Source organism: Cupressus sempervirens, chromosome 4 (assembly GCF_028749045.1).
Source record: "Cupressus sempervirens isolate cs-2001-9-10 chromosome 4, ASM2874904v1, whole genome shotgun sequence".
NCBI classification, from domain to species: Eukaryota; Viridiplantae; Streptophyta; class Pinopsida; order Cupressales; family Cupressaceae; genus Cupressus; species Cupressus sempervirens.
Genome location: NC_143121.1, coordinates 278878189 through 278903844, shown reverse-complemented (window position 1 = coordinate 278903844; position 25656 = coordinate 278878189). Strand labels below are relative to the sequence as shown.

Genomic DNA, 25656 nt, shown 5'->3' with positions numbered 1-25656 from the left:
AAAAAGATTTATGCAAATGACATTCATATCAGCTTGCATTTGACTTAGTGATCAGTGCCTTATCCATTGCAACAAAGAGTCATTACTAGTAGGATGACCTAACTTGATTGCCTTACAATTAAGTTTGTCAATTGAAATCCCCAAATTCCATTCTTATGAAATATCCCCTCCATACACCTAGAAACACTATTAGAACATTGAAGCTTTTACTTCACTGCTTGAATCAAAAGCAACAATAGATCTGACATACAACTCATCCAAGATACCTTAAATAAAATGAGCCTTATTCATTTAATCTCAAATTCAATAGCATATAAAGAATTATGAGACAAAATAAGAAAACCTAGATAAGTTGTGTAAATCCCCTTTTATATTCATGCTTTGAAAGACTGAATACATAAACTTGTAATACTAAATGAAACTCAAATTACTTCACATGATCTAGCATCAATTTCCATTATCTAAGAGAAATAATACATGAAAATGAAATGAAATCTGCATAAGAATGGATGTGTGTCCTTCACTATTTTGGTCTAATTTTTCGCATGATGAAATTTCCCTAACATAGGTACTAAAACAATTAGATTGAATCCATCATTGATGAATAGGGCTTCTTGTTTAGTCTTCTAGATTTTTGCCTTTGAAAAATCCTATTAAACCCTATGTCTCATTTTTTTTGAAAGTCTTCGGCACGAATATTCTATTTTCATTTTAATTTTTTCGTGCCCCCAAGTAGTCTTTTTCTCTTATGTCTCTCACCAGCTGATTCTGATAAAATCTATGGTAATCGCTACTTCGCTATGGTGAGTTGTGCACTTTTTATGTATAGTGAGGTAGTGAATTCCATGAAACTAAAGAACGATGCCATAAAATAGAGATGCAGTAGTTAGAAAAGATGTTGCAGCCAAAGTTTCAGTCACATGCATTTTGTTAGAGCTGTTAGAGTAGGAAAAGGAACCCAGTAAAAGACAGGTAGAAGATATCACTAGGATATTGATTTTTCTGATGATTCACTACTTGGCTATTGGAAAATTTAGGCATCTTGCCATTAGTGACATAGCGAGTTGTCATGAAATGAACATATGGTGGGACCCAAGCAACATGGAAAGGTGACTGGGATTAAAATATGGTTTTATTATGCTAGTTGTGCAAGATTTATCACGTCATCATTATCTTGGACCCATGCCCCATTCATAAAATGTATGAGGAATTCTGATCATCAGATCAAGCTAAGATCAACGATTCTTGCTATCTCACTATAGAAAGATGTGCATTGTTTACTTTATCTGACATAGTGAATATGGGACCCACCTCATCCTAAAAAGTTCATGTAGTTTCTTTACCCTTGGATTGATTTCAAATCAACGGCCATGGCTATCTTGCTATGAAGAGTTTCTCAGAGGATATGTACAGTGATATAGCAAAAAAGGGCCCACCATTGTTCTTCTAAGCAATGCAGTAATGTGGCATCCATAAGATCAAGACCAAATCAATGGCCATCGATACTTCACTATGGAAATGTGCTTGTTCTTTATGTATAGTGAGGTAGCGACTAGTCGACACATGTCCTTAGTTACCAGTTGGTCCAGACAGAAATGCCATCAAGGAAGGAGTTGTATACATGGTTAGTTCTCATCAAATTGATTGGCCAACTTGTCAAGTGGAATGCTAGTCATCTTTTTCCACATCCCTTAATTGTAGGATTTTTTAAAAGATTGATGGTGCAGATTTAAACACAAAAGGTGGTTGCACTCTGTGTATTAATGAGATATGAAAGCTTTGCATGTAAAAAAGAGAGAGTATAACAAAGAAGATTTTCTCAGTTCCACCTTGTGCAAATAAATATTTTGAGTTTTTCTAAGCAGAAATAATTAATGAGAAGATTGTATTGATTTTGGCAAGTGCGTGAAGTAGTTTGTTTGAGGAGAAGTTGCAGAATTACAGAAAGGAATAAGAAAGAATTTCAAGTAAGTAACTATATTGTAATTTTTGTTGTGTTCTAATCCTACAAGATATAGTCAAAAAATGCCTCCAATGGACTCATTAAATCCTAGCTTGTGGATAACAGAGGGATTTCTTAATGAAGGTAATTGGGTCTGGGAGGCTAATACCTCGCGAACTAGTTTAAATTTGTTCAAAAGATGGTTTCCAGAGAGAAAGTTGTTTGCTCCACATGCCAATATATGGATTATGATCTCCTTAAGACTATGGTAAAGAGTGTTGATAAAGCCACTAAGGTAGTGAGAAGAGCAAAGGGTGAACTTGGCAAAATTAGAACCCTGCCAGCAATAACATCATTCTCTAAAGAATTTTTCAAGAAAGCATACTTCAATACCAAGGTAGTAGAGATATAAAGGACCTTGTGTAGAGTTTTTGGAGAGGGTGAAGAAGATTTTATATCCATGAGTTTCATGTGTATAGTTACTCTTACTTTTTGTTAATGCACAACTTTTTGTTTAAGGGGATGACATATTTTGATAGAGGAAAGGTTTTGAATGTAGATATGACTGGGGAACTAGAAAATGCCCGTTTTGTTATATTTGACAACCACATTACCTCCAAGCTCAGATGCTTCATATTAAGCGATAATTCCATAACCCTAGGATGCTAATATAACCAAGGAAGAGTGAAAGGTAAAAGTGATTCTCACAGTATAGTATAATGATGGTGAAACCCATGGGTTGAGGTTAGTTTTCAATCTTTAGAACATATTTCATCATTGGTGGGCTTAGTAGTTGCATACATGGAGGAATCAGAGTAGCAGCCAAATTAGCATAAAGAGATGTAATAGAAAGGGACCCGCAAAAGATTACTTGATTTGCATGTCTTTCTATTATTTACAGTATTGTCTTTTCTTATATGTGTATGTAAATCTCTTGTGTAAAGGACACTCATCAATGAAATTTACCTTTTTCTTGTTGCAACTCATGCCTATATAAATGAGTTTTCAAGGCAATGTGAGGGTCCAATTTCTAATGCTTTTTAGTCATATACTTAGTTTGTTTTCGGTCTAGTAATTTTGAGCATGTCTTATGATGTATTTTCTCTACAAGTTCTCTAAGAATACATGAATATAGAATGATCTCTATGTTTCTTTCTAAGGTCATTCTGAGTTAACTATATATGTATACAATTTTCAAGGAAAATGAATACAAATTATGAGTTGTCCCCATATCAATTCTTTTTGAATTTTGTCTCCTTTTCATTACTTAGTTATCTTGATTTTGTGTGAGTAAAAGCTTGTGCAATTGAATGCAATCCATTTAGGTTGTATATCTTTTCATCACTGCTATTAGTTCAATGAATTAAGTAAAAGCTTTGATGAATTTGATAAGGTTGCTATAGTAATGGGGAGGATGTTTTGAATGATAAAGTCTAGTAAGAATTGCTAATGATATTTGTTGTAAGGTAGCAAATCATATCTATGGAATTGCAATAGACTTTGAAGCCCAACAGATAAGGCACTGCTCAAATTAATTCAGCTGGAAGAGAAATAGATTGTACATGAACATCAAATGCAAATTTATAATCAATTTCACTTTTATTTCCTGAAGATCTTCAAATTTGGTCAATACTTGTTTGCATGAAATATTCTAGCCTTAGTTAGCCACTATTGCAAAGAATACTTGCAAATTTACAAAAGAATTTATGACCAAATCTGTTATATGGGATGTATTCTATTTAAAATGTCACAATTAGCTATGTGTTTAAGAATTGAGGATGAGAATCAGAATGAAACTAAGATAGTTCTCATGCAACAGTAGTCAAGTTGAGTCATCCCTTGGGTATACCCACCTTGTTTTTGCAGAGCCTAAAGAGAAAGAAACCATTCTTGGTTTTGCTAATGTTGCATCCAAATGATTTGCATATGTAACTGAAAATAGGAAATGGCGAATCCTTAGGTCGCATAAGTGTTATCATTTTGGTATTGAAGCACTCTATTGCTCAATAGTTTTATAACACCAACACACTAGTAGAGCTCTGCTCAATAGACAAGAAGTATAACCAACAACAACTTTGGTTTCGCAGTAGAAATGGGAACCCTACAGGTATCACAAAGAAAACTACCAACAACAACAATGAGAAAGAAAGAAAATGATATAGGAGAAATGAATTCTTGGATCTACTCTGTAACTGACATGTGTCCACTTGGAAAACCTCCTCAACAAGTTAAAGACATCTCTCTCTGCAACTGCATATCAAATCCCCATCATTTTAGCCTCCCAAAAGCATAAAGTGATTCAGATATTTGGTGGAAATCACAACTAATTATGATGCTTGATTTGAACTCAATGCAACAACAAAAAATAGTTAAAAATGAAATTTAAAGGCATGAAAACCTTTTTCAGAATTTATTTAGGCTTTAACAAACTTCAATATTTTCCCCCCAACTGATTTTGATGCTCCATCATGAAAATTGCCTGTTCTGTTGAGAATGCCCTAGAAAACACAAATCTACTTGTAGAGAAAACTGATGAAGACCTGTACAAAATTTGACCCCAAATTTGGAAAACTTATCTCCTCTCGGTTCCAACGGTATATTATACTAGATATTTTGGATAAAAAATGTGCCCCTAAGACCAATTTGAAATTCTGGTTCCCGAGCCATGAACAGAGCTTAAAATAAATTTTTTTAAAAGTTTATATAGTTAAAACTATATAAAAACATTTAAATTTATTCAAAATCTTTAATCCATTTGAATTTATGCATTAAACCATTTCTGAATTTTGATTTTATTTCATATTTAAATCTCCCACTGATGCCAAGTGTCAATCCTTTATTTGCCATTTGCCAAGTGGGCCCAACATCCATCTACATAATATTTGAATATTTGAAAAAATTCAATTTACTCCTCATAACATATCAATCTTCAAACTAAGCCTCTCCCAATCATACGTGTCATAGCATCTCAAACATTAATTTTTTACCTTTTGATCTCACAGGCATTTCAAATTTTCGTTATGCATTTTTGTAAATCGGAAGCTGAAATCTTTCGTCTTACGGTCTCTCGGGGTGGACGTATCATCGTAATGCCTTCATCCTCGGCCTCCTGCTCATACACTAGACTGCCATGTGTCTATATGTTCAAGATTTATTACTTTCCTCCATTTCCAGCTGGCTTTGTCGTCCATGGTGGGTTCCTCGGGCATGAGCCTGCAGCTTGAAAAATTGTGTCCCTCTTACACATTATGGTTATTGTGTATGGGAATATTTAAACACTTCAATATGTCTTCTCATACTGAATGTGCGATAAATGGTATAAGCATATCATTTTGCTATATTTTCTTCTCTAACCTACCATTCGCTTCTCCGCAACCTCCTTCAACATGAGCATGGGCTACCATGCGTGGGGTCTTTCCTTGCTCTAACACTACTTTCTTCCTTATATATAGTGGCTTCCCTGTGAATCGTTTCATTAAGTGGCCATAAACCCTTCGTTTGTACTCGACCATGTATAAATTTGCATACATAACTTGGTATGCATAATTTAATCCCAACCGGCAGAAATGGATAAGCACAAGATAACACAAAAGAATCCAGAAAAAATACCATACAAAATGAAAAAGCTTACAGTAAACAACTATCGAAGAGGCTCTCTCCATCATCTCTCATCTCCAATCACTGAGTTCATCGTAAGCATGCTTCTTCAAAAATAATTAAATGTAGATCGATCTATCTGATTTGATGAAGTCAATAAAAAGTTCTAGATGTACAAAATCTTGGAAAAGAACTCATTTTGAATACAACAAATGAAACTTTAATCCCCTCTTATCACTACAAATCTAATACAACCTGATGCAATCTTCACTAAGCTTCTTTTCACTGTCATATGTAAAGCAATAAAAATTCAACTGCCCATCTTTTCACTGTCATCGATAGAGGAAATTTTATTTTTCCTCACTATCATTTAGTCTATGTCTTACCTATGGAAGACACCTTGGTTCTTCCATATATCTTCTATGTCTTAGGGTAGGACTCCTCTCTTATAGAAAAAGAATGTGCCACTTAATGAACATTTATCCAACTACATCCGGGCATCTTTCAATGGCCAGTTCTACACTTGATTGTGTCCCACCTCTGAGAAAGGAGGTTCATCCTCTATTGACTAGGAAAGTAGATAAGCTTTACAAACAAATGCTTGGGGAAAAGCCAAAAATTTGTTGGTCAACATTAAAATTATCATTTTCTCTGTAAAATACTCAGTATTTATGTGACCTGCCAAAGAAGATTCTATTCACAACATGAACAGGCAGAGCATAAGCTGGATATATTGGCTTTAGTCCAGGATATTCTAACAATGAAAGACCTGCAATGCCAAAGAATATATGGAATACATCCACAACATCATCTGGCCTATCTGAGATACCCCCATTCTCCTTATCCTGACAATCTAGAATGAAGTTCTTGAGTTTCTCCTTTTCTATCCAATGTACTCAATCAATCATGATCAACCTCGATAAAACCCACCAAGAATAAAAAACATCTACAAGTTTCTCAAGTCTCCCATTAAGACTTCCAATTTTTACTTCCTGTCCACAAAGCCACCATCCAAGAAGATCCCTATTAACATGACTTAGGGCACTTGTTATTGCAAGTGCACAGACACAACAAAAAATTTGACCTGGATGTGATTCTGCACCAGGAGTACACCCAAATGTGGCATGAAAGTTTTTACAACTAGCAACATATTGGATGGGCTTCCCAACATCAATATTTTCTAATCAATGCAAAATTGACAAGCAACAAATTGCATAGTAAGAAAATCGAGTGTCAATTTCTCCCCATTCATCAACTACAAAGGATCCATTCTCCTGTTGCAATCTGATGATATAAGTTGCTATCTTGTCTGTGTCAATAACATCTAACTTGTCAAGTAGGGCAAATATTTGAACATCACTCAAGGTATGTAAAATATGACGGTCATGCTCAATATTTCCACTAAATCCACCACAATCATGTTGGCACTGCAGCACCCAAGAAACAATAGCTTCTTGATCCACACCGTCAATCTTCCCCATGAGATCTAATGATGTTAGACCCCAATATGCACCACTCATTCTCAAGTGTTCCATGACCATTGAACTTAAAGTTCTTTTTCTTTTCAAGAGAATTGATATATTGTACATGCTTGTCCATCTCAAAATCACCAATTTTAATTAGTTCTGCAAATTGTGAATTTGTGTGTGGAGGCCAACTAGTTGGCCTCAAAAACTGATTCAATCAAGTAACCAGGCCACAAAAATTGGCATGAGTGTTCAATCCTACATGCTCTACTGTACTAAAATTTCTCATCCCATCATGAATTCCCAGTCAAAAGATTTTAATTGCTAAACATCCATACTTGAAATATACTCCAGGCAAATAGTGTTAAAAAACATAAACTAGGCTCGGGTTTGGCATTATAAACTAGGTTATTAATCACTTGGGGTTCTGAAAACCAAGATATAGATTCTTTGCCATTCAAAGGACAAGAATCCATAATTAGGGCTTATGAAAAATAACATAATGAATTTGGAAAATTTTTGAAAACAGGCAACTAGAAATTTTAAACTAGGAAATGTGTCTGAAAGTAATTTTTGGTAAACAGACGGACATAAGAAAATATGCAGATGGATTCGTCATGACTTGAGAATTGGCATACTTCAAGGAATTCTAAGATAAAACATGATTGTACAATCCATTTAGGCTTACCAATCATGGGATCAATGTTATAACATGCCGAATAGGGGTATGGATCAATCTAGACAGCTTAGTCATAACAAAACAATGTAAAGTGGGTTTTAATCATGTTAGCAAACTGATCAAACGGATTCGTCATGATCTAAAAATTGCAACATATGAAGTGTCTAACCCCTAGAAAACAATGCAAAAATAATTTCTTCATTTGGGTCAACTGGGACTAAGATATAATTGGTTGAATAGGGCTTCCCAGAATTGTGAACAACTACACAAATGCATTAAACAGTAAATGACCAACTTTGAGGGGCTCGAAACCTACTCAAACTGATTCAAAATGGGCTGAAAATTGGAAAACATATTTTTTGATATGCATAATAACCATCCCCAAACTGGTGGGTCATGAAACATTCCTAGGTAAAAGATATTCAAAGAAAAACTGGGCTATTGTACGCATTTTGACACCTGGGCAGAATTGTGAATTTTGACACAAGCTCAAAATGGGACTTCACCAAATGATTCAGAATGGAAAAATAACATTGTGGATCACATGAATATGCCAAATGAAAGCTGTTAAGCCACTCAAACACCATCTAGGCCTCAAACTAACAATCAACTACATATGCATAAAAGGCATCTGTAAGGCATTGAGTTTTCAAAATTTTCAATATGTGACTGAAAATTGACCATGCAATTTTCAATCCCATAGATTTAGTTTCCTCTTGGATTTTCTTGGCTTGGAGGAAATAATCACAACAGTAGACCTTGTTTTCCTCTTTAGTGGCTTAGATGGGGTCTTTGGGTTCTTCTTGGGAGGTTCTTCTATGTCTTCTTCTTCTTCTTCTTCTTCATCATCATCATCATCATTTCCTTTAGTGATCATAGGATGTGAATATGATTTTGCAAGTTTATTTTCAATGCTTTCTAGCCTTTTCTTTCCTCTTTTCAAAATTTGAGGGATCTGATTCTCAAGTGAGATTCTTGTTTTAGCTTCATCATATGTACCAAAATAGGTATCCTTGGGGTCACCAGCTCATTTATGAGAACCTCAATTATTTCTCTTGTCTCATCAATATTGACCTCATATGATATGGTTTTAACCCATGCTATTATAGGCCCAATTTCTTATATTTGAATTCTATCATAGTCAACAAAAAAACATATATCTTGCTCATAATCCTCTATAATTTTCTTAGGTATCCTAAGCCTATTCTACATCCTCTCCTTGAAATTGTCAAAGTATAAATCAATCATGCTCTCAAAATTTTCACCCATCTCACTTATGAATTCATTTAGTTAATAGAGAACAAGAGTTCCTTTCTTCCAAACAATATTTCATTTTTGAATGAAATAATTTTTGCACATAAAAGGATAAACAAAGTAAGAGTGAACTAAACATACATGTATTGTTCTTTGAGGCTTAAATGCTCTTTGTATTCATGGTTAGTTGGGTGCAATGAATCTCAACTAGGACAAAAGATAAATTATTCTTCACAATTTTGTATGCCAGGCCTACTACCGCACATGGCTTGCTATTTTCATGGCTTTAATTATAGATTTTATGCACAATGACATAGATCTTAGACTTGATTTCCATGTTAGTCATATTGTTTAGCTTCATACTTTTGTACTCCTATTTGGCCAGGGTTAACTTTTTTAGTTCTATCTGACCTAGGGTTTTGGTAGCCTTAGCTCTTTCTATCAATGGATACCCTGTTATCTTGTGAATTATCTTCTTGATGATAGGATAGGTATGTTATAACAAAAATGACATATAGTAGACTCAGCTTAGTATAAGCTTGATCCATTTGACTAAGAAGTTCCTTAGCGTGTGGATGATGTAGCTTAAGCCCTTGACCTCTAGATGTTTTTGTTATGGATTCAATACACCATTATCACAGATTGCACTATATGTCTGATCTAGCTCAAGATTCCCTAGTTCTTGAATAGGTCAATGATAAAATAACCTGATATCATGGATGAGAAGTACCTTTGGTGGAATCAATGAGTGTGCCCCTTGAGGATCCTTTTCCTCAGCAATTATTGGATAAAGTAGGAACTTTAAAGGAATGCAATCCAAACTCTTTACCAATATTTCTGAACCTTTCTTGACCTTAGCATCGAAAGATGCTACCATGATGGTTGGTTGATGAAGACTCTGAACAATATAGACTTCAACTAACAAATTTGCACTTAATAAATTTTTGGATCTTGAGGAATGCTACACTTGAGAAACTAAAATTTCTTCCTTTCTATCAATTTTCAATTTTAGTGCTTTATTTCATATTTTGTACCTAGTAGGTAAGAGAAGCCCACTTTGGTTTCCATCCATTAAATGCTTGGAAAGAACTAATAGTGCTTGGTTGATTCAGTGACTTAATCAAGTCTTCCTATGCTTAGTTAAGTCTAACAATAACTTGATTTGGTCTAACAGCTCAATTAGGCCAAAGAAGTGACTCAGTTGGAACTAACATCTTGGTTTAGTTTGGATCTTTCTTCTATCCAAGTGCATCTTATATGCTAATTTAGATATGTTTCTTGGAAGAATAGAACTAATATATTAAATGAGTTCTTAAATAGGCTCCACTAGTCTCCTTATTCAAGCAAAGATATTTTAATTACCCAATTCACTACTTTGGGTGTCAATAACCTCACTAATTTCACTTGAATTTTCTGAAGACTTCCTTACCAATTTCTTCTTCATTTGATTTCTAATATTGTTAGCCTTTGATTTCTTTTCATGTTTAATTTACCTCTATCCATCTAGTTCTTTGATAGATGACAAAGTTCTTTGCATACATAACATCTTTTTGTAGGATTCTTTTTTCTAAAGTGAGTCTTCATGCAATTAGATCCAATGTGTCCATACTCTCCACATACGTAACATCTAGACCAAGGTTTGCAATCAAAACCAAAAATAGCTTTAGTAAGTTATTTAGTAGGATTCCAATTTTGGGTTTTCCATTCTGAAAATTTATGACCTTGTTTGTTGCATGTGAAACATTTTCCTTCAAACTTAGTTCTATCTATGAACACACTTGTTCTATGTCCATGTTTGTTAGAACTATAGCACTTTCCATTAAATTTTGACTTTGTATTGCTCCAACATTTGTTGAAGTATGTCATATATTTCCATAATGAATGCATGCACATCTTTTATTGTTTTGAGCTCCTTGCTATAATGACTGTCCTTGTTCAGTATAGCCAACTCTCATTTTCTCTTTCTGTTTATTTCGAGATATTTCAAATAATTGTTCCATTCCTATTTGAAATCACACAACTATTTCATTGGTTTCTCTTTCTCCTCTAAGATCATTCATGATTCTTTTATTTTCTAACCTTAGATTGATGACTTCTCAATTTGTATTATTGCACTAATTTTCCATATCTGCCTGAAGTAGTGAAAGATGGAGGATTTCACTATCTTTTTCCTCTATCTTTGTTTTGAGTAGTGTTATGTCTACTTCTTCCATATTTTTCTCATTTTCAGCTTGGTCCTTTTGTTCCATGACTTCACATATCTTGACTGAATGAATTTCTTGTCTCTTTTCAATTTTTTAATTTCATCTTGAAGAGTAAGGTTCCTTCCAAGTACAGATTATATTGCTACATTTTCTTCATCTGAACTTCTTTCTTTGGAAATAACTTTAATTATTTCTTCTATGTAGATATTGTCATTCATCCTTTCTGCTAATTCTTTACTTCTTTTTAGGGACTGATAGACTTTCTCCTTTAGTTTCTTGACTTTCTCCATGACCATAGGGCATATGCACTGAGTCGTGGTGCCAAAAAGATGACAAGTTTTTTTTTTTTTTTCTAATTTTCAATAGTGCGTACACGCTATTCTAATGACAAAAAAGGTATATGATGGGCTGCAGACCCGCAACCCATCATTTTCATCTTGTTTTTTGGCTCTTCAATAGTGCGTACGTGGGTTGGACATCGAAATTTCACCACCATTTGCCAAAATGCCTCCTCACTGATGAAATCCAAGATAACGAGCACACCCACGATGATGAGGTAACTGATATAAACTTAACTTTGCATTGTTTAATATGTTTTCCATATTGTTTTATTGGTTTTTGATATTGTTTTGTAGGGTTTTTACAAATTTCATTTAGATTTGTTTATTTATTTGGATTCCAATTGATTTTTTATCAGGAAATGTCCATAATCAACTGGAAAATCCACAAAACCCTCAAGAACCTCAATATCAAAACCCTCAATAACCTCAAAATCAAAACCCTCAAGAACCTCAAAATCAAAACCCTCCTCAAGAAGAACAACAAATTCCACAACCCGAACCAATTGCAAGACCTCCACCAGGTACACAAGAAAATATAATAAATGAAATAGAGAGAGGCAAAACTAAATTAGAAAGACTCATTGCTCTGTTGAAAGAATCTGGACAAACCAATCCAATGAGGGCTCAATTGGCATCATCCCTCGAATCTATTGACACTTAGATAGCCTCGGTTAGTGGTCAGTTAGATATTTGGTGGGCTAAGAGGGATGAACAAAAAAGATTTTATGCAAATAAATTGTCATATGAAGATGTTATAAAAAAAGAAATACCAAAAGGTAGTATATGTGCATCATTTAGAAAACCTAGTGAGAAAAATACTGTTAGAGAGTGTACTAAACAATTCCCCATCCATTGGTGAATACACAATGTTATTAGAAATAATTTTTGGGATAGATGGTGGATGGTTTTTGATGCCCCTCCTTGCAACAATCATGAGGTCCCCATGTACTTTTTGAAGAAATTATACTGTGAGTTTGTCCTTGGGGAGATCCCCAATTATTTTGATATGTTAGACTCCCAGGGTAGAGGTGGGGGGTCATCATTTGAGAGGCCAGGAGCATGTCGTGACCCTAATGTAGTTAGGGCACCTGTGGTCCATCCACAACACGAGCATGTGATTATTCCTTCAGTTGTGAAGGAACATGTAGAGGCCAACACTCTAGGGACCATTAATGCTTTGATGCAAACCCTCATCCATTCCACGAGCCCATTAGTTGAGGGAGAGCCTTCTATGCATCGTGGTCACATGTGCACTTCATGCGAATCCCTATGCACATTTGGCACTCATGCCAGAGATGGTGCGGATGATGTGCTTGTCACCGATCAGTTCCTGAAGGAGACACTTGGCATTGACACACAGGTAAATTACTAATTTGATCACATTTCATATGTATAGTGACTGATTAATTAATTAGCATTTATTGACATTGTTCAAAATTTAGCGTCAAAGTGTTGCTGGGCCTAGTAGCGATCCTCCAGGCCCATTTTTTTTCCCTTCAACGAGTCCTAAGGTATGTATCAATTTAATCATTTTAATTAATACATATATTTATTATGTAATCATATTAAGGATTGACAAAAAAAATTATGCATGTGCATCAGTTCTTCACAGGACCCTCAACCTTTACCATAGACGCAAAACAAAGACATCATACGAGCTTCACACAGGTACAATTGTTTCATGTTAATTTAATTCATTTGATTATATTTATTCCATGTTTCATGTTAGATATAACGTGTATTGTATGACATGCAGCTCATGATGTTAGACACACCTCCTCATCTGCGCCAGTCTATTGATAGTGGAGTGGCCGCAACTGTGGCTAGCTCACAGCCACTGACGGAGGTATGAAAGAATTTTCTTCCTTTTAGTTGTTGTTTATAATAGTTAATCTCAAAATTTCTAATGTTATTTATAAGTGATTATATTTATTGAATTGTTGTAGGGTCTTGTCACGCCTGATCGTGCACGAGCATTTGAGGTGGACTTACAGAGTGACTATTTGTTGGCGGTAAGAAAATAATTGATTTTGTGTGCACATATATTTGATTTCAATGTATAATAAATATTGATTCATATCTACTTTCTTTGTATCAGTTGGACCTGGAGAAGAGCCTCAACAAGAGGTCAAGTGAGTATGTCAGGAGGGCCCCGTCATCTCCACTGTCTCCCTCCACACGACGATAGAGGACGTCGAGAGACTTGTTTCCTTCCCCTCGTGGGAAGGAAAAGATGTAGTTGAGATATTCGATACATATATATATATATATATATATATATATATATATATATATATATATATATATATATATATATATATATATATATATATATATATATATATATATATATATATATATATATATATATATATATATATATATACTTGTTTCCTTCCCCATGTGTATATATAGGCATCAGAGAGACATATTCGATACACATTTGATGTACATATGACATTCTATATTTGATGTATGACATTTATTTGATGTATGACATTATTGGTTAATATATGATATGTTTGTTCATATACGACATTATTGGTTATCATTTTATATTATATGTTTGTTCATGTATGAAATTAAATTAGATATGTTCGTGTATGACATTAAATTAGATATGTGCATGTATGAAATTAAATTCAATTGCTAGAGAGTTGCCATTATGTCTACCAACTAGTAGATGTTCTTTTTTGCTTTATTAGTATTTCTCAAAAACTACAAAGAAGTTGTTTCTGGTGAATAGTTGTAAACAATTATGATCATCGACTTCATGTACTCATGGATTTGGCTGTGAACACTCATAACTTTGGCTATAATCATCCATGGCTTTGGCTATGTGCACTAGTGGCTTTGGTTATGAGCATTTATGGCTTTGGTTGTAGGCACAATATAGCCTTGGCTATAGGTTGTCTTTCTTGCTGCATGTCAAAGTTACCTTCAAGAATATCATTAGTCTAAGATCATTACAATTAAAATACTATGACATAATACCTTGGAAATAATAGTCTTTAACCGATTACTTTATTGGTTAAAACATCATGTAGTATCTACTGTAGTGCTTCTACTCAAATATGTTTTAAAAAATACTTAGTATGGCAAAGAAATGTCTATGGAAAGCTTGTCAAATAGGATATTGAAGAACTAAATGTGGACAGTCATTAGTACCCATCAATAAGAACACAAACATCTTTCTCAAGCAAGCCATATGACATTAGCTTAATTTATAAATTTCCTTTGCAAATAACTAGAAGATGCTATGAATCTTAATACAAAGTTAATCACGAACTCATTATTCCATCCAAGAAGCATATATCACCCTAAGCCAATTAACCGACAGGATAAAAATTAATTCAATTTCAAAAAAATTTTGAGTATAACAAGCATCTTAGGGATTCTTACAAGAATTAACACGATGTTCACAAGAGCATTACAAGTTCTTGTAATGCTATTTCACATATTGTAATCATACTCAGTTTTGAATGGCCATTTGTGTTACAAGCATAAATGTTCTTTAAGGTCTTTTAATTCTAGACATGAATTTTATTCTGAAGCTTTTTTATGACAACCCACTCAATGCATATATTTTTGTTCCACATTATGCTGATTTGACTTTCATTGGTTGATTTGGGTCTAGACATGACGTTATTCACTACCTTTTTTATATATTATTTTTTTGTAGTGAGGTTCTAGCCTGAATGAATGTATTAATCATTGAAGTTGTGAACCTTGGTCAAGATCCTTACAAATATATTTTCAAATTGGACCTCAAATAGTTTTCTCAGTCACCTCTTGTACACATATACTAAAATTGTAGTTAATTACAAAATTAATACTGAATTAACACAAGTTTAATTGAGAATTATTATGTACCTCAATAGGCTAGATTATTATTGACCGGGAAGCTTTATCTTAGAGCAGTTGGTTTCCTAAATCTTTAGCGCAATGAAACTCTTATGGAATGTGGAATTAGGTCTGCTAGCTAAGGAAGGTTCTTTAAAAGGCAGAGGAAACTCAAGACTCACATGTTTCCAATCAATATAAATGTTTAAATTGCTTCTCTAATTTTTTCTATTTATGGTCTTCTTAAAACTTAACTTTCTAAATGCATTGATGGGGAAATAAAGATCTTCTAGGAACTAAAGGCTAATCATGTTTAATACTTACAATTCTCTTTTTTTATCTAATAATTTAAAAAAGATTGTACAAGTGTTTTCAAAGAGCAACACTTGTCACTAACATCATAAGAAGGAATATCCAAGGAGACTTACCACTGATCCCCCACCACCAAATTCAAGAGAAAACAAAAATCCACTACTAAAGATATAGTAACAATGATCATCCCTAGTCTCTCCCTTATCACAAAATGATTACCATCAAAATTTGCATTTCCAACTGTGTCATGTGCGTTGAAGCGATAGTAACATTTTCACTCTCTTACCTAATGTCTCCCATTTCTAAAACTCCTGGGGAAGGGCAAGGCCATCTTCTCAGTACTTCAAAATACAACGAGTTCCATTTTTTCCCATATTGATAATCGTTGACTTAAAGTATAGTCGAAGTATTGACAGCCCATAGCAACTCAACCTTTGAAGATCCCATCTGTAAATGACCTCATAAAGAAAGCTCAATAAACCTACATGAAATAGTGAAACAAAAGTTGCATACTTGTGAAGATGATCAGACTGCAGGTGATCAATATGTCTCAAATCTATATTCAGTTCTTTTACTATGTAGATAAATGGTTTGTTATATAAAAGACTTATATCCACCAGATACATAATCATTTTCTTACTATGCTATCCTTATACTTGGCTAATCTCTGGTAGACCATTTCTTAACCATCCTCCTTCGATCTATAGGCCACTGTATTAATCTGGTTCATCTTGTCTCTACTTGAATTAATAAGAATTGGAAATCTCAGGGATTGCCAAAAGAGGAATGGGTCCAAGTGGAAGATAGGATTTAGAAGTGAGTTTAATTAAAACATAATAAATAGTGTATTACAAAAAGGAGAATGGTATGTTCTTCACAATCTACTCCCTTATACATTCTATCAATGTTCCACATTGAACCTGATAGAGAACATCACAACACATAACTAGCAACATAGAACATACCTCCTAGCCACCTCAGGAACATAAAATTTCAAAAACCAAAGTGCATAAGTTTAAATTCAAAGCCTCAAAGGTCAAGAGCACAAAAAATAAAAATAAATAAATAAATACAAACAAAACCCACATTTGATGGAATCATAGAAAATCTGGTGGCTAGATAGTTACAAGCTGATTCAAGCTAATCCTTCATCACCATTAAGGTTAAAAATAACATACCCAATTGAAAACAAATTTACATATACAAAGTGACTAACATTACTCACAAAGAGGGAGTAGAAGCTACATACTACCTTGCATCCAAGGTGCGCTAAAGAACATAACCAAACTCTTGGAGATCATATAATCCTAAGTTTACATAATCTGGTAGTAACACATTTCATTAACTTATGAAAAATTTACCAAGTTCCATGGTTTTTCTTTCCAAAAATGACATGCTAGATACGCTTTCCAACAATATAATTAAGATCCTTCCATCACACACTGCAAGTTTCAGCATCACCAGAGATGGCGTTGTAGAATGAAAACGAAATGTGATCTCCAAAAAGTGAGAGAGGTTATTGTAGGTCTCTGCAACATGGTCCTGTAGGAATTGGAATCTCATCCATATCTCGCACAAACTCTGAGATATGCTCCATCAAAGATTGCAGCCCTATGGCATTTAGTGACCCTTAGGGACATTCTGGTTCAGCGTTCCTGAGAATGTTCGAGCACTGAAGGGGACAAGACAAGGTTGGGGATAGGGTTTACCCGGCCACCCAAAGCTAATGGAGCAGACAGTTTGTTCCCACAACGAAAGATGAGAGATATTTGGTAGTTGGCAACTTTGTACTGGCCAACACTGCAAGTTTCAGCATCACCCGAGATGGTGTCGTAAAATGAAAACAGTGTGTGATCTCCAAAAAGTGAGAGAGGTTATTGTAGGTCTCTACAACACAGTCATGTAGGAATTGAAATCTCATCCATATCTCGCATGAGCTCCAAGATATACCCCATCAAAGATCGCAGCCCTGTGGCATTTAGTGACCCTTAGGGACATTCCAGTTTGGCATGCCTGAGAACGTTCAAGCACTGAAGGGGACAAGAAGAGGTTGGGGATAGGGTTTACCTGGCCACCTAGAGCTAATGGAGTAGAGAGTTTGATCCCACGATGAAAGATGAGAGAGATTTGGCAGTTGGCAACTTTGTACTGGCCAACAATGCAAGTTTTAGCATCACCCGAGATGGTGTCATAAAATGAAAATAGTGTGTGATCTCCAAAAAGTGAGAGAGATTATTGTAGGTCTCCACAACATGGTTCTGTAGGAGCTAGAATCGCATCCATACTATGCATGAGCTCCAAGATACGCCCCGTCAAAGATTGCAGCCCTATGGCATTTAGTGACCCTTAGGGACATTCCGGTTTGGCGTGTCGGATAACGTTTGAGCATTGAAGGGGATAGGATGAGGTTGGGGATAGGGTTTACCCTACCACTCGGAGCTAATAGAGTAGACAGTTTGATCCCACGACGAAAGATGAGAGAGATTTGGCAGTTGGCAACTTTGTACTGGCCAACACTACAAGTTTCAGCATCACCCGAGATGTTATTGTAGAATGAAAATAGAATGTGATCTCTAAAAAGTGAGAGAGGTTATTGTAGGTCTCTGCAACATGGTCCTTTAGGAATTGGAATCTCATCCATATCTCGCACGAGCTCTGAGATATGCCCCGTCAAAGATTGCAGCCATGTGGCATTTAGTGACCCTTAGGGACATTCTGGTTCAGCGTGCCTGAGAACGTTTGAGCACTGAAGGAAACAAGATGAGGTTGGGGATAGGGTTTACCCGGCCACCTGGAGCTAATGGAGAAGATAGTTTGATCCCAGGATGAAAGATGAGAGAGATTTGGCATTTGGCAACTTTGTACTGGCCAACACTGCAAGTTTTAGCATCACCCGAGATGGTGTCATAAAATGAAAACAATGTGTGATCTCCAAAAAGTGAGAGATATTATTGTAGGTCTCTGCAACATGGTTCTGTAGGAGTTGGAATCGCATCCATACTTTGCATGAGCTCCAAGATACGCCTTGTCAAAGATTGCAGCCCTATGGCATTTAGTGACCCTTAGGGACATTCTGGTTCGGCGTGTCGGATAACATTCAAGCATTGAAGGGGACAGGATGAGGTTGGGGATAGGGTTTACCTAGCCACCCGGAGCTAATGGAGCAAACAGTTTGATCCCATGACGAAAGATGAGAGAGATTTGGCAGTTGGCAACTTTGTACTGGCCAACACTACAAGTTTCAGCATCACCCGAGATGGAGTTGTAGAATGAAAACGAAATGTAATCTCCAAAAAGTGAGTGAGGTTATTGTAGGCCTCTGCAATGTGGTTGTATAGGAATTGGGACCTCATCGATATCTTGCACAAGCTCCAAGATATGCCCCATCAAAGATATTTGAATTCACAATGTTTAATGAGAATATACTTGAGGCTTGCTTTACTTTTCTATGTTAAGTTTGGCTTTCAATTTTGGAGGAATGAATCAACCTTGATGATAGAGGTAAATGCTGAATAATATTTATTTAATCACATTGTTTGAAAAAACTTTAATGACCTTTAAATACAATTGAAAGAAATGGAATTGATCTCCCTTACTCATGTAGATGAATAAAATTGGAATTTAAAAAAGAGAGGGACATCCACCATAAAACCATGCAATCATGCACTTCTTGATGGGAGTATCATAAGTTCATTGTTAGATGGATATGCCAAATGTGGAAGAATTAAAAGGAAAATATGTTGATTGATTTAATATAAAACCAAACATGTGGAATATTTAAAAATATATCATGGGGCTATTAATAAAATCAAACTAATAGAATCAAACTCTACAAACATGGGTATTCAAACTATGAACAAAAAAAACATCATTATTGAGGTTTTAGCATGTTGGGCAAGATAGGGTCTTATTGAAGCTAACAAGAAGCATCATTGTATATAGTGTTTTATAGGCATAAAATTAAAGTGGCATAAAACCATTCACATGCAAAAACATCTAGAACATGTGATAAAATCATACGTTCAAACCATTCATGTAGCCATAGTCACAAATTTCAACAAAGAATTCAACCAACATAAAGGTGCCAAACTTTGTAAGCTATGGATAAATATTGGTCTTTAAATATAAAAACATTTGTATGGGTCTAAGGTAATATGTATTATGAAATTTCTTGATTTTCCAAAATATTATATCTTAAAATTCACAATCATCAAATCTTAGCATCCAATCAACTAATCCAGTAATACAAGCATCAAACCAATGTGATAACAAAAAATCAAAGTTGATTCCATAAGGTCTAACAATATCATATAATTCATTTATCAATAATTTGAAACATCATAAGCATATGTCTAATAATATCATACATGAAATATATGTAAAAAATGACATACATAGAAAAAATTATACAAAACATATGCCCAATAATGCCATATAGGTGTAAAATGTACATCATTAGATATATACTCTTTCCAACTAGGGGAACAAAATAAATCCCTAATTGTCTTTAATTTCAAACAAGTGGGAGATGGTGTATATAACAAGGTCTTCCTAACATGCTCACTAGTCCATTAGTCTAGAATCTTCTGTAACTCGACATGTTACAATCAAAATTATATGTGAATAAATAACTATTTTATATATATAAAAAAATATATTTACACATAAAACTTAATATTTTCTTACAGCTAGCTAATAATTCCTCTGTATATACACCTCAGGGATACACTGATGGTCAGGAGTAATAAGACCCTACAAAAACCATCAAAGTTATCACTCGATTGTGCCTATGAATTTTATATTGAATTTTAGTACTAATGAAATTTTAATGTAAACTCTTTCATACCTTAGTCATTGGCTTAGAACTAGTGAGTGCAATAAGGACTCGTTGATCAATACAATGATGAAGATGTAAAGGAATCTCTAATGTCAATAACTGAAAATGATAATACATGAGACTCAAATGCAGTTATGAAGAATACACATTTTCTTTTGTCTCCATATCAAATAAAATATTTTGGTACCTCTTTGAATGTAGTATGACATCCTTCATTTTATAGTGTTGATCCCAAAGCTACAACACTTATTATTTATTACACATGTATTTAAATCTGTTAAGCATCAAATTCAACACCTTTCTGTGCAAAATAATGTACTATATGTTAGAGTAATCAATTCATTTTCTTATTAATTAAATTATATTGATATAATTACTAAGTTACTTATTATATTGATATAGTTTACTTATAATTCCTTTCAATTTACAACTAATTGAAATTATTTACCCAATTTTCCATCTAGTCACTAGGAAATTGGATTTGTTATCTCTTTCTCTTAAAGAACCGGATCTACTAGTTCCTTTGGTCTAGAAGCCTTCCATTGAGATTGGGGTTTTGAAAGGTTCAAGGGTTGAGGAACTTTTTATAGAATATCTTGAAGAAGGAGAGGTCATGTATAATGGTTTTGAGGAAGGCTAGAGTTCCATCCAGATGGTGTTGCAAAATGGCCAAGCAGAGGAGGAGGTAGAAGAATAAATAGAATAAATGCATGAGAAGGAGGGTCATGGGGGCGATGGAAAATTTGGGGAGGGAAGCAATTAGGAGAATGGGTCAAATATGCTTCTCAACTAGAAGGAGAGTATTGCATTGGACACTGATACTAGTCTGCCTCGTAGCAAGATCACCAATGTTGGTGATGACCTTGTTAAGGAGATCACTACCAATCAGAATTTTACCTATAAGCCTACAAGACTTCATCCCTTGGTAGTGGTAATGGTGGTAATTATGGTTGAATGTGTTTGAAATAGAAAAAGAAACAAAGGGTGTTTTGCATGACACTATTCACTCATCATAGGTTTTATGGATTCAAACCCACAACCAAGCTTTTATACCATTATACAAATTACAAATTATAAGACTATGCCTTTCATGATAGTCGCATTTTCATATTGGCAAATGAAGAATGACTTTTGGAAAAAACATAATAAATACTTCCAAATACAAATGAAGCCAATGTATTGTATTATAAGCTCGAATGGTAAAGACCAAGCCCAAACATTTATTAAGGTGTAGCATTTATAATTGTTAGGTTCATGTGAAGAAGTCATCGTTCATATTCTTATTGTTGTGTAGTTTGATGATAAGAAGAATACAATGATATAGAGGTTGATAGTGACTTAAAACTTTACAAAATGCAATCAATGAGAATTTTACATTGAGGGGGGAGTAATAATCAATGTTTCATTCTCATTGTTTGACAAACTCTTATATAAAGAGGGAGTAGACAGATGATATGGTTTAGTCTTCTTCCGAGAATCTTAGTCATATTGGTTTAGAAGGATTCATGATACAACTACTATACTTAGCGTGACCAATTGATGCTAAAAACCTTAGTATTGACATAATTTAACCTCTACAATTCTAGGCATAAGATGATTAGCATACAATGGTACTTGAACAAAGAACACTAATAACTATTGAGGATGTGAATTGATAATACCATTGCGCAGATGATTTTGGCATCTCACCCTTTATCACTTATGCGTCAACTTTATTAGCCCTCTTCTTTGGTGACCTACAAATGAAGAATTAGCACAGTAAAAAATCTAAGATAAGATTAAAAAAATGGGTGCTATTAAAGAATCTAATATAAATTCAAATAATGTATCTAGATTCTAAACAAATCAAAACTAAATCTCATCACTTACACATCATAACAATACGATCCACCTTAGTCATGTGATAGTCTTGGGGAAGAGGTTGTAACATTGTATTTGGATCCAATTGATCACTTTTTCTCTCTCTCCCAATTCAATCTAATGAGCCAACTGGATCTACTCGACATTTTAATGTCTCAAGTATTGCCTCATGGTCTGACTCGCGAACTTTCCAAAGAATCTTATTATGTGATTTTCCACCATATTTTATCAAGTGGACATTTGATGTGACAACAAGGTTTGAATAATCAAGAATCTTTCTCTCTGTTTGCCAATCCTCGAATAACCACAAGTTAGGATTCTTCATAGGATATCGTCTAAGCCTTGTGCCTATTACAACCACTGCACCGACATGGTACTCTAAACCTTCACCATCTATAACTGAGTGATCCAATTTTTGTTTGGCTTCAACACAACAAAAAAATAATAATATGTCCCTTCTTCATTGTCTTCAGGTGCAATAACAACAAAAACATGGCCTGCAGTGACAAATGTACAAAATGCGGTCATTAATTCAGAAAATACTTGGGTAAAAGTTATAAAGTTATATATTGAAATTATAAAGATATACAAATATATATATATATATATATTACCAGGTTGCACTAGATCTGACAAGTAGTCAAAGTCAATAGATGAATCCATCTCTACCATTTCCAGTGCTTGTGGGGGATGATAGGTGTCAATTGGGTCCAAAACCCTTATATCCCATTTGTCCACCCAATCAGTTGACTCACAGTCATCCCAATTTTCCTCTGCACATGATGGACAATAGCATGCCATTTTTCGTGTGTGGATACTCCATGAACCTACATCAGAGCTTCTAAAAGAGTGTAACTCACTAGATCCTATTAGTGTGCAACGATCCTAATATGGTGCAATGTTAGTATTATCTATCAACCAAAAAAATCTATGAACTGTAGACTCACCTTCCTTACCTGGACCCATTGTAGCGTTATGCCATTGGATGATGGATTTTGCATCTATCAATATTGCTCTATCTTTGTACTTTAGTTCTTCACGAGCCAAGGCTCTTTTAATGCATGCGCCTGCACCATCGTGCTCTCCCTTACCATGACTAGCCTTTGTGAAATTCCACATATATTGAATTCTACACAACCTGTGCATCCTGCTCAACCAATAGAACATCCGTGCATTCTTGAATTAAGATGCACAATTGTCTGACCAAATAATGTGTTGACGATATGATATGCCCCTGTTAGCCAAATCTCCATAAAATAGTTGAAAATAACCATGTACAAACTCTATAGAATGTGATCGATCATCCCTGATGTAAAAATGGTGCTCCCTCAAAATCTTCTTGTCATCCTCTGTACTTGTAGGTGAATGCATGAATGTTATGTGAACAAATATGGAAACCTATTGAGATGTATAATACTTTGCTTGCACCTCATTTTATGGTTGTAGTGTGTAGTTCTCTGCAAAATCTATAACTAAAACAATGGTATCCAATGGAAACGTATCCTTGAACAACTTGAATTGCAAATCCAACCATCAAGCTCTATGGGTATGCCTTGCATACTCTTAAATAATCTTTTCACGAAAAATCTTCATGAACTCATACACTGGAATCTTTTCAATAACTAGATCACATCTTTTACCATGTTTCCCATCTTTTAGAGCATATGTCATTGTCTTGAATTTTTCATAATCTACCATTTCATTTCCAATTGCATGTGTACTATCCATATGTTGACAAGTTGATAAAAGTTGCAAAGAACCACAAAATAAGCATGTACCATCCAAGCATGATGTCTTGTAAAATTTTTGGTCGTCCCCTATTTCACATAAAATTTTGGATATGAATTCCCTTGAAGATCTTGGTGGCTCTTTTATGTCACAATCCTGCAAAACAAACTGAGAATGCAAAACTATGCATATGTGCCTAAAAACATCAAAATGGTTAGAAAATTCAATATGTATCCTACAACAACAAGTTGTGCGTGTGTGATTTATTTTCACATAAAAAGGTTTACCCATCTCAAAAAATCTTTGACTTATTCGAATTTGAGGATACATACCAATAAATTTTGCAAAAAATTGTGTCTGGGTTGAGTCCAAAATTTTTTTTGCATGTGGCTTGCAATTTCGGCTTACGACTTCTCTTTGATTAGGAGAAACATGTGTGTTATTTTTCCAAAAAATTTTGATCAATGATTTCAAGGCTTCACTAATTTCTTTATCCTTTCGCGGTAGTCTACCGCTAAATGTCCATAACTCATTTTTTGTTGGATCTTCTAATCTCTCATGCCTTAGCATGGCTCTCCTTAAGGTACCTCTACCAATTTTTAATGTTTTTCTTGTCTTTCTCATGAGTCGAGCTTTCTTCATTTGGCTACTTACTATTGTCGATGTGAGTACTTGTCTTGTGATATTACTATCTTTGGTGCATGATTTAGAATCCACTTTTCATAAGCACTCATTAGATTCTTTACAATATTTCTTTTATTTGAATCATCCATCATTCTTAGCCCAAGAATCTTCATGATAGGCCTAAATTTCAAATTCCTCATCATTTCAACAAATAATTGGCATGCCAATAGTGGCATGTTGTGATGGTTAAGTGTTTGAGTTGTTATCCTTACCATCAAGGTTCAAATCTCATGGGGATGAGGTCCTCCGTTTGTGGCCTCACTTGTTCATAGCTCCAGGTCAAAGCGTTTACCCCTTAAAAAAAAAAAAAAAAATAATTGGCATTGACCTGTAATATTTAATTCTTCAAAAAATAATCTCCACATATGATTAACTTTTCTTTGACAAGTACGCTTGCTAATCTTGTCAGGCATTGATTTCAAAATGTTAGTATCAATATCAATCAAATATTTTGGTTTTCTAAAACAAATTCTAGAAGGTGTTCTAATCTCTTCAATTCTCTCAACAATTTGAACATCAATATAAGGTTGAGTGTATTGCGTACTTTGAACCGAAGATGATGTGCCTTGGCAATAAGATGTAAATGATGGAATATCACCTACTTGATGTGTTGATGTTGTGCTTTCAACATGACATGATGGAGTGTGTATATCATCGGATCTATAAATCAGTGTCTCTTCAACATGAGAGGATGATATGACTTCAACATTGGAAGATGGTGTAGCAAATGATATGACTCCAACATTCGAAGATGGTGTAGTGAATGATATGACTCCAACATTGGAGGATGGTGTATCTTCACAATTCAATTGTCTTCTTGAGCGTAACAATCTCATTCGTTCTCTTTGTCTTTCTAATTCTTCCTCCTTGTTTCTTTGTACTGGTGGTTCTTGATCCTCTTCAAAAATC

At 34.6% G+C, this 25656-nt stretch overlaps 1 pseudogene; it reads right to left on the bottom strand.

Moving 5' to 3' along the window:
• Positions 1-6201: 6201 nt before the first annotated feature.
• Positions 6202-7138, bottom strand: LOC149561082 (geranylgeranyl transferase type-2 subunit beta 1 pseudogene; annotated as a pseudogene).
• Positions 7139-25656: the final 18518 nt, after the last annotated feature.